This window comes from Triticum dicoccoides, chromosome 6A, assembly GCF_002162155.2.
Source record: "Triticum dicoccoides isolate Atlit2015 ecotype Zavitan chromosome 6A, WEW_v2.0, whole genome shotgun sequence".
Classification (NCBI taxonomy): domain Eukaryota; kingdom Viridiplantae; phylum Streptophyta; class Magnoliopsida; order Poales; family Poaceae; genus Triticum; species Triticum dicoccoides.
Genome location: NC_041390.1, coordinates 556,434,068 through 556,445,959, shown reverse-complemented (window position 1 = coordinate 556,445,959; position 11,892 = coordinate 556,434,068).

The window sequence follows — 11,892 nt, the reverse complement described above, 5'->3', positions numbered from 1 at the left end:
AACATTTCCCCTTGTCTCTTTTACTCTCATTTTTTGGCCTTCTCTTTTTCTGGCTTTTCTATTTTTTTATTTCCTCACATGGGACAATGCTCTAATAATGACGATCATCACACTTTTATTTACTTACAACTCAAGAATTACAACTTGATACTTAGAACAAAATATGACTCTATATGAATGCCTCTAGCGGTGTACCGGGATGTGCAATGAATCAAGAGTGACATGTATGAAAGAATTATGATCGGTGGCTTTGCCACAAATACAATGTCAACTAGATGATCATGCAAAGCAATATGACAATGATGAAGCGTGTCATAATAAACAAAACAGTGGAAAGTTGCTTGGCAATATATCTCGGAATGGCTATGGAAATGCCATAATAGGTAGGTATGGTGGCTGTTTTGAGGAAGGTATATGGTGGGTTTATGATAGCGGCGAAAGTTGCGCGGTACTAGAGAGGCTAGCAATGGTGGAAGGATGAGAGTGCGTATAATCCATGGACTCAACATTAGTCATAAAGAACTCACATACTTATTGCAAAAGTCTATTAGCTATCGAAACAAAGTACTACACGCATGCTCCTAGGGGGGTAGATTGGTAGGAAAAGACCATTGCTCGTCCCCGACCGCCACTAATAAGGAAGACAATCAAAAAAATATCTCATGCTCCAACTTCGTTACATAACGGTTCACCATACGTGCATGCTACGGGACTCACAAACCTTAACACAAGTATTTCTCAAATTCACAACTACTCACTAGCATGCCTCTAATATCACCATCTTCATATCTCAAAACAATCATAAGGAACCAGACTTCTCATAGTATTCAATGCATTTTATATGAAAGTTTTTACTATATCCCTCTTGGATGCCCATCATATTAGGACTAAATTCGTAACCAAAGCAAATTAACATGCTGTTTAAGACTCTCAAAATAATATAAGTGAAACATGAGAGTTCAACAATTTCTTCAAAATAAAACTACCACCATGCTCTAAAAAGATATAAGTGAAGCACTAGAGCAAACGACAAACTACTCCGAAAGATATAAGCGAAGCACAATGAGTAGTTAAATAATTATGCAACTATATGAAGACTCTCGAACATTTAAGAATTTCAGATCTTGGTATTTTATTCAAACAGCAAGCAAAAAATGACATTGCAACTATAGCACATATCATGTGAAGAAGCAAAAACTTAGGTTCAACCAAACTGACCGATCATTATTGAAGAAGAAAGGTTGGATGCCAACCGGGGCATCCCCAAGCTTAGATGCTTGAGACTTCTTGGAATATTAATTAGGTATGCCGTGGGCATCCCCAAGCTTGAGCTTTTGTGTCTCCTTAATTCCTCTCATATCATAGTTTCCTGGAATCTTTAAAACTTCATGCACACAAAACTCAACAAGAACTCATGAGATAAGTTAGTATACATCAACGCAAAACCTTATCATTCTCTACTGTAGAAAATCACTAAAAATATAATTTGACATTGCATACTAAATGCCTCTGCATATTTAACAGTCATATCCTCAAATATAATCATTAAGCAAGCAAACATATGCAAACAATGCAAACATAACAGCAATCTGTCTAAACAGGATAGTCTGTAAAGAATGCAAGAGGAATCATACTTCTTTAACTCCAAAAATTCTGAAAAATTACCACACTGTATATAATTTATTTTTACTCATTGTGTAAAAATTTCCAGATTTTATCATGTTCTTACTATTCATAAATATTCAAAACATAACAGCAAACTTTCTGTTTTTAAAACAGCAACGTATAGACTTGAAAAATAAGCATGGTAAAGGCTATACTTGACCTTTTTTATTGAACTAAAAGATGCAAAACATTACTCTAAATAATAGCAAGAAAATCCTAATAAAACAAAATGACGCGCCAAGCAAAACTCATATCATGTGGTGAATAAAAATATAGCCTCAAGTAAAGTTACTGATAAACGAAGACGAAAGAGGAGATGCCGCCCGGGGCATCCCCAAGCTTAGATGCTTGGTTGTCATTTAATATTACCTTGGGGTGCCTTGGGCATCCCCAAGATTAGGCTCTTGCCACTCCTTATTCTGTAGTCCATCGAATCTTTACCCAAAACTTGAAAACTTCACAACACAAAACTTAACAGAAAACTCGTAAGCTCTATAAGTATAAGAAAGCAAATCACCAGTTAGGTACTATCAAGACAAGATTCATAATTTTTCTCACATGATGCCTACTGTTCCTTATCATTTCTCAAATTTATATTAAGCAATATAAGCCATAGAAACTAGAAAACAAGCAAACTATGCATCGAAAATAGAATCTGTCAAAAACAGGACAGTCTATAGAAATCTGTAGCTCTCGAATACTTATATAACTCCAAAAATTCTTAAAAAATTAGGACAACCTGAGAAATTCGTTCATTAATCTTCTTCAAAAAGAATAAGTATTTTAGCATGCTTTTGTTAAAAATGAGAATTGTTTTCCTGAGTGTAAAAGTTTCTGTTTTTCAGCAAGATCAAATCAACTATCACCATAGATCATCCCAAAGGTCTTACTTGGCACTTTATTGAAACAAAAGCTATAAAACATGATTACTAAATTAGCTTAATCATGTTAACACACAAAAACAGTAGGTAAAGGTGTTGGGTTGTCTCCCAACAAGCGCTTTTCTTTAATGCCTTTTTAGCTAGGCATGACGATTTCAATGATGCTCACATAAAAGATAAGAATTGAAACATAATGGGAGCATCATGAAGCATATGACAAGCACATTTAAGTCTAACCCACTTCCTATGCATAGGGATTTTGTGATCAAACAATTTATGGGAACAAGAATCAACTTGCATAGGAAGGTAAAGCAAGCAACACTTCAAGATTTTCAACATGTAGAGAGGAAACTTGATATTATTGCAATATGTAAAAGCATATGTTCCTCTCTCATAATAATTTTCAGTGGCATCATGAATGAATTCAACAATATAACCATCACATTAAGCATTCTTTTCATGATCTACAAGCATAGAATTTTTATTAGTCTCCACATAAGCAAATTTCTTCTCATGAATAGTAGTGGGAGCAAACTCAACAAAATAACTATCATGTCAGGCATAATCCAATTGAAAGTTAAAATCATGATGACAAGTTTCATGGATATCATTATTATTTATAGCATACATGTCATCACAATAATCATCATAGATATGAGGGATGCTTTTATCATAATAAATTTGCTCATCAAAACTTGGGGGACAAAAAATATCATCTTCATCAAACATAGCATCCCCAAGCTTGTAGCTTTGCATATCATTAGCATCATGGATATTTAAAGAATTCATACTAACAACATTGCAGTCATGCTCATCATCCAAAGATTTAGTGCCAAACATTTTAATGCATTCTTCTTCTAACACTTTGGCACAATTATCGGAATCCTTATTTTCACGACAGATATTAAAAAGATGAAGCATATGAGGCAACCTCAATTCCATTTTTTAGTTTTCTTTTATAGACTAAACTAGTGATAAAACAAGAAACAAAAAGATTCGATTGCAAGATCTAAAGATATACCTTCAAGCACTCACCTCCCCGGCAACGGTGCCAGAAAAGAGCTTGATGTCTACTACACAACCTTCTTCTTGTAGACATTGTTGGGCCTCCAAGTGCAGAGGTTTGTAGGACAGTAGCAAATTTCCCTCAAGTGGATGACCTAAGGTTTATCAATCCGTGGGAGGCATAGGACGAATATGGTCTCTCTCAAACAACCTTGCAACCAAATAACAAAGATTCTCTTGTGTCCCCAACACACCCAATACAATGGTAAATTGTATAGGTGCATTAGTTCGGCGAAGAGATGGTGATACAAGTGCAATATGGATGGTAGATATAGGTTTTTGTAATCTGAAAATATAAAAACAGCTAGGTAACTAATGATAAAAGTTAGCACAAACGGTATTGCAATGCTTCGAAACAAGGGCTAGGGTTCATACTTTCACTAGTGCAAGTTCTCTCAACAAGGATAACATAATTAGATCATATATCCCTCAACATGCAACAAAGAGTCACTCCAAAGTCACTAATAGCGGAGAACAAATGAAGAGTTGTTGTAGGGTACGAAACCACCTCAAAGTTATTCTTTCCGATCAATCCATTGGGCTATTCCTATAAGTGTCACAAACAGCCCTAGAGTTTGTAGTAAAATAACACCTTAAGACACAAATCAACCAAAACCCTAATGTCACCTAGATACTCCAATGTCACCTCAAGTATTCGTGGGTATGATTATATGATATGCATCACACAATCTCAGATTCATCTATTCAACCAACACAAAGAACTTCAAAGAGTGCCCCAAAAGTTTCTATCGGAGAGTCAAGACGAAAATGTGTGCCAACCCCTATGCATAAGTTCACAAGGTCACAGAACTCGCAAGTTGATCACCAAAACATACACCAAGTGGATCACGTGAATATCCCATTGTCATCACAGATAAGCACATGCAAGACATACATCAAGTGTTCTCAAATCCTTAAAGACTCAAACCGATAAGATAACTTCAAAGGGAAAACTCAATTCATCACAAGGAGATAGAGGGGGAGAAACATCATAAGATCCAACTATAATAGCAAAGCTCGCGATACATCAAGATCGTGCCATATCAAGAACACGAGAGAGAGAGAGAGAGAGAGAGAGAGATCAAACACATAGCTACTAGTACATACCCTTAGCCCTGAGGGTGAACTACTCCCTTCTCGTCATGAAGAGCGTCAGGATGATGAAGATGGCCACCGGTGATGGATCCCCCCTCCGATAGGGTGCCAGAACAGGGTCCCGATTGGTTTTTGGTGGCTATAGAGGCTTGCGGTGGCGGAACTCCTGATCTAGGTTAGTTTCTAGAGGTTTGGGGATTTATACGAGAGGTTGGCGTCGAGAACAATGCAAGGGGCCCACGAGAAGTCCACGAGGCACAGGGGCGCGCCCTCCACCCTCGTGGGGCCCACGGGACTCCCCTCCGATAACTTTTTGTTCCAGTATTTTTTATATTTTCCAGAAAAAATCTTAATTGATTTTCAGCGCATTTCGAGAACTTTTATTTCTGCACAAAAACAACACCACGGTAGTTCTGCTGAAATAAGCGTCAGTCCGGGTTATTTCTAACCAAATCATACCAAAATAATGTAAAAATATTATAAACATGGCAAGAATGCATCAAAAATTATAGATACAGTTGTGACGTATCAACTTGTTGGATGATATTCATCATGAGACAGTAATAACCTAGGGTGATACGGCACTAGCTCCAGTTCATCGATATAATGTAGGCATGTATTCCGTAAATAGTCATACGTGCTTTATTAAAAGAACTTGCATGCCATCTTTTCTCCTACCCTCCCGTGGCAGCGGGTACATATTAGAAACTTAGGGATATTAAGGCCTCCTTTTAATAGAGAACCAGAACAAAGCATTAACACATAGTGAATACATGAACTCCTCAAACTACGGTCATCACCGGGAGTGGGGCCCGGTTGTTGTCACTCCGGGGTGCCGGATCATAACCGTAGTAGGTGACTATAACTTGCAAGATCGGATCTAAAACATGGATATAATGATGAATTCATAAACGATTCAGATCTGAAATCATGGCACTCGGGCCCAAAGTGACAAGCATTAAGCATCGCAAAGTCATAGCAACATCAATCTAAGAACATAGTGGATACTAGGGATCAGGCCCTAACAAAACTAACTCGATTACATGATGAATCTCATCCAACTCCTCACCGACCAGCGAGCCTATGAAGGAATTACTCACTCCCGGTGGGGAGCATCATGGAATTGGCGATGGAGAAGGGTGGTGATGACGAAGAACGAAGATCCCCCTCTCCGAAGCCACAAACGGACTCCAGATCTGCCCTCTCGAGGAAGAACAGGGCTTGGCGGTGGCTCCGTCTCGTGGATCATGATAATTCTTTCTCCCTGATTTTTTCTAGAATAATGTGAATTTATAGTATCAGGGGGGTCATCAATAGGGCCACCAGGTGGGTACAACCCACCTGGGCGTGCCAGGAGAGGGGGCGCGCCTTGGTGGGTTGTGCCCACCCAGGGGCCCCTCTCGGGTGGGTCTTGGCTCCAGAAATTCTTATTATTGGTATAAAAAATCCTCAAAAAGTTTCGTTCCATTCCGAGAACTTTTATTTCTGCACAAAAACAACACCATGGTAGTTCTGCTGAAAACAACGTCAGTCCGGGGTAGTTTCATTCAAATCATGCAAATTAGATTCCAAAACAAGAGGAAAAGCGTGAGAAAAAGTAGATACGTTGGAGACGTATCAACTCTCCCAAGCTTAAACCTTTTCTTGTCCTCAAGCAATTCAGTTGATAAACTAAAAGTGAGAAATAAAAAATTTTACGAACTCTTTTGCTCTTGTTTGCATAAATAAGCTTAAACAACACCCAGGTTTTCAGCCAATATTATAACTAACCATGTCAACAATAACTCTTATAGATTATAATGATTCATATCATTGACATAATCTGCTAGTGAGCAATAATAAGATATCTCGAACAGCAACACGTTGTCAAAACAACCATGATATAATATGACAATAATGGTATCTCGCTAGCCCTTTCTGAGACCGCAAAACATAAATGCAGAGCACCTCCGAAGTTCAAGCAGCGACTAAACATTGTAATTCATGGTAGAAAAGATCCAGTCATGATGCACCCAACATTAGCTATACACAATGCATAAATCATGACCGATGTGCTCTACTCAGTTTCTGGCGCTTGTTTATAGAAGGTGATGACACAACATAAAAGTAAATAGAAAGTCCCTTCACAGAGGGAAGTAGTGATTTGCAGAGGTGCCAGAGCTTAGTTTTTAAAATAGAGATAAATGATATTTTGAGACATGCACCCTTCTCATTCACTTCACGACCATCAGTTATCAAGATCTTCCATGCTAAGCACGCTAGTGGAGGTCCCCAAGCAGAAAGTAAAGGTTTTGACTCCATTGGGAGTTTTTGTTTGATTGTGTAAGAGATGAACTCTTTTTGTATTTTGCAGTTTGGGACTGGGCATCCCTATTACCGCCCATTTCCTCGTGCGATGGCGAGTGAATAAACACTCGACCTGAGGATAAAATGCTTAGCACGGAAGATATCGACCACCTCCTATCGTTCCATGAACGATCCAGGCACACAAAACGGATAATTTTTTTAGAAGTTTTTAGAGGTGGCACATGCAAATTTACTTAGGACGGCAGGGTAATACCGTATGTAGGTAGGTATGGTGGGCTCATATGGAATAACTCTGGGTTCAAGGTTTTTGATGTACAAGCATAATTCCCACTTAGTACAGGCGAAGGCTAGTAATTTAAGATTGGGAAGCGGCCAGCTAGAGAGCAACAACGATCATAACCAGGCATTATACATAAGTAATATCAGACACTAGCATGAGTAGGATATTAATACCATGAACATAAAAATTATAGAGGCTATGTTGTTTTTGACTCAACTACATGCATGAACATGTAGCAAGTCAAACCACTTGAACATTCAGAGGAGGATACTGTATCATCATACTACATCACAATAATCTTAACGCTATGTTGATATCCAAGATAAATCATTATTAACTCCTAGCTACTTATGCATGGCATGAGAAACTATAATATCTAATTGTCATTGTAACATGTTTAATCATAATGGGCTAAAGCATGGGCACTAGGTTAACATATTTACAGAGACAAGACAAGTCGAGTTCATACCAGTTTCTCTTTGCCACAGCCAGTTCATCGAATGTCGTCATTATTGCCTTTCACTTGCATGACCGAATGATATGAAAATAATAATAGTGCAAGAGTGCCATGGACTAAGCTGGAATCTGCAAAATATTTTATTCAACAAGAGAAGACAAGGTAAAATGGGCTCTTATTAGTTCAACAATTATTCAAATGAGAGCCAGTCAACATTTTCATCATGGTCTTCTCCTTGATACAACTCGAATAAAAGAAAAGAAATTCAGAGAAACACACTGAAATATTTTTAGAGTTTTTGGTTTTTCTTCAACAAGCACATAATAAGCAAAAACGAGAAAAACTATTTACACGAGAAAGCTCCCAACAAGCAAAAGAAGAACAAGGAAATCTTTTTGGATTTTCTTTCTAGCACTACTAGAAAAAGGGCTATAGATGGGATTGATACTAATGGCGCACCAGACAAGCGGTGCGCCATTAGAGTTGAAACTACTAATGGCGCACCCGGCCCCGGGTGCGCCATTAGTATCAAAAAAAAATTTAACTAGTGCGCCTGTCCAAACATACTAATGGCGCATCCAGACACAGTGCGCCATTACTAGTTGTAACTAGTAATGGCGCACCTGCCGGAAAGTGCGCCACTAATGTTGTTTTTTCATTATATTTTTTATTCCGTTTTTTGCAAAACTACTAATGGCGCACTGTTCCACCGTGCGCCATTACTAGTTTAAACTAGTAATGGCGCACTGTGGGACAGTGCGCCATTAGTATTTTTTTTTTGCAAAACTACTAATGGCGCACCACCAGGAGGTGCGCCATTAGTAACCTGGATTACTAATGGTGCATTTAGAGTTGGTGCGCCATTAGTAAGTGGGCAGCAACAAGATATTTTGGACAGCCTCTCCTACCCACACTCACTTTCTCCCCACTTCATTATCTCCACCTCCTCCTTGTCTCGGGTGCCTCCTCTTTTTCACCTCATTTCCACCATAGATTCATTCAATTTAAGTGGTTAAATTACCTTGTTTTGATAGGTAAGTAAGGGGGGAAGCTATATTTATGTTGTTCTCCCTACAACAATGTGCACATGCACTTTTTATGGCCTAGCTAGATCTATGTATGTTCGTGGTGTTGCATATGTTTGTGGTGTTGCATATGTGTTTGTGTTTGGAGGTGTACCGGTATTTGAAATTCGATAGTTGCCAATATTTTGCCGGAATGTTGATTCATTTCCGTTTCGGCGAGAATTTTGGCATTAAGCATTCTTTTTGGTCCTATTTTTAGGGAAAGTCATGCCAAATTTTTTCTTGGTTCTAAAATATCGTTTTGCTCTACCCCGCAGGCGACCATGGTCCGCATGATGACCGAAGGCATCTTGAATAGGTTTTTGAGGTCCGCGAAGGCCGAGATGCTTCAAAAGAACGAGACGGAGATAAGATGTCCGTGTCGAAGATGCAAGCTGAAGAGCCTTATTGCGGACCCGGAATCCGGGCAGGTGCGGGACCACCTGCTCTTGCGTGGTTTCATGGATGGCTATCGGTGGCAAGGTGATGAAGATGACTACGAAGTCGTCCATGGGGGCCGGGCAAGAAATGAGGAAGGGCAGCAAGACAACCACCGCGGCTCGGGCGAGCGAGAAGACGAAGAATCCCCAGGAGATGATCACAACGGTGATGCTGTACACATTCATCATGTAGAAGATGCAGGACATGATGATGAGGAAGATGTCGGAGCAGTCGACGGGCATGATCATGAAGATGATGATGCCGGCGGAGCAGACGATGCTGGACCATCAATGGGCTGGGTGCAGGACCCTCATATTCAAGAGTTGCTTCTCAAGCAGACGGATAACGCAAGAGCTGCCGCCCGAGAGAAAGCCAAGATGGATCAACTTGAGTTAGACGTGGTTACTCCATTGTATGAAGGATGCAGGCCCGAGGATACCCGCCTGAAAGTAACGCTCATGGCTCTGGAGATGAAGGTAAAACACAAAATGACCGACGCATGCTTCGACGAGAACATGTCATTCTGGCACGAACGTCTTCCCGAGGGGAACAAGTGCCCGACCAGTTTGGAGGAGGCGAAGAAAATCGTGTGTCCTCTGGATTTACCGCACGTGAAATACCATGTGTGCATGAACAATTGCATCATTTATCGGGACGAGCACGCGGAGTCTACCATATGTCCGGTGTGCGGCATCACTCGATACAAGAAGAGGAAGAAAGCTCCTCGAAAAGTGGTGTGGTACTTTCCAATCACTCCTCGTCTGCAGCGGTATTTCGCGGACCCTAAGGTAGCAAAGCTGCTGCGTTGGCACGCGGATAGGGAGGAGAAGAAGCGAGAAGATGACGCAAATGATCCGGAGATAGAGAAAAAAGACAAGATGCTGAGTCACCCTAAGGATGCGAGCCAGTGGCAAGCGTTGAACTTCGAAAACCCAGAATTTGGGAATGATCCAAGGAACATCGTGCTGGGCGCGAGCACCGATGGAGTCAATCCGTTTGGCAGCCAGAGAAGCACACATAGCACCTGGCCTATGTTTGTGTGGATGTACAACCTTCCCCCCTGGTTGTGCATGAAGAGGAAGTACATTCACATGAGTATGCTAATTGAAGGACCGAAACAACCAGGGAACGACATCAATCTGTATCTGGGGCTGCTGAAAGAGGAGCTTGACACGCTGTGGAAAATGCCAGCCAATACGTGGGACGCCGCAGAGAAAGAATATTTCCCTATGAGAGCCGCGCTGCTCACGACGGTGCACGACTATCTCGGTTACGGATATGTCGCGGGGCAGGTGGTCCACGGATTTTTTGGATGCGTCAGGTGCATGGATGACACAACGTATCGCCAGCTAGGTAGAGATCCCGGGTCTTCGAAAACCGTGTTCATGGGACATCGAAGGTGGCTTCGCGATGATGACCCGTGGAGAAAACGCAAGGATATGTTCGATGGTGAAACCGAACCCCGAGGACGCCCGCGTACGAGGAGCGGCGAGGAAATAGACGAGCTGTTGAAAAATTGGAAAGACTGCCCACTGCCGGGAAAGAAGCAAAAGGCGCCAGAGCCGGGAAAGAAGCGAAAGGCGCCAGAGCCGCTGCTGAAGGTATGGAAAACGAGGTCTGTTTTCTGGGACTTGCCGTACTGGAAGATCCACCGTGTGCCTCACAGCCTTGATGTCATGCATATCACGAAGAACGTGTGCGAGAGTCTGCTTGGTACCCTGCTCAACATGCCAGAGAGGACCAAAGATGGGCCGAAAGCAAGGGCAGACTTGAAATCAATGGGCATCAGGCAGGAGCTTCACGCTATATATGATGATGATGATGATGATGATGATGATGATGATGATGATGAGGCGAAGCAGGACACGGAAAGTCGTCACAAAGGCAAAAAGGCCAAGAAGACCGGAAATGACTACCCTCCCGCGTGCTTCACTCTAAGTCAGGAGGAGATCCAGCAGTTTTTCACCTGCCTCGTAGGAGTAAAACTTCCTTACGGTTACGCGGGGAAGATAAGCAGATACCTAGACCCAGCAAAGCTGAAGTTCAGCGGGATGAAGTCTCACGACTGTCACGTGCTGATGACGCAGATACTTCCAGTTGCAATCCGTGGGACCATAGACGCGCACGTCCGTGAAACCCTATTTGGCCTATGCAACTTTTTCGACGTCATCTCTCGGAAGTCTGTTGGCGTGAGGCAACTCAGAAGGCTATAGGAAGAGATCGTGGTGATACTATGCGAGCTTGAGATGTACTTCCCGCCCGCATTCTTCGACGTTATGGTGCATCTGCTGGTCCATATCGTGGACGATATCATCCAACTCGGGCCGACGTTCCTGCACAGCATGATGCCGTTCGAAAGGATGAATGATGTCATCAAAGGATACGTTCGCAACATGTCACGTCCAAAGGGAAGCATAGCCAGGGGCTTTCTGACCGAAGAGTGCATCTCCTACTGCACGAATTATCTAGGCATCGAGAACCCCGTTGGTCTGCCCGTCAATAGGCACCTCGGCAGGCTCGCTGGATGGGGTCACCGTGAGGGTCGTTGCGAAATGCATGTCGACTTCGAGGGTCGACTCGCCGACTTTGAAAGAGCAAACCTAGTCGCGCTACAACACATAGACATGGTCGATCCTT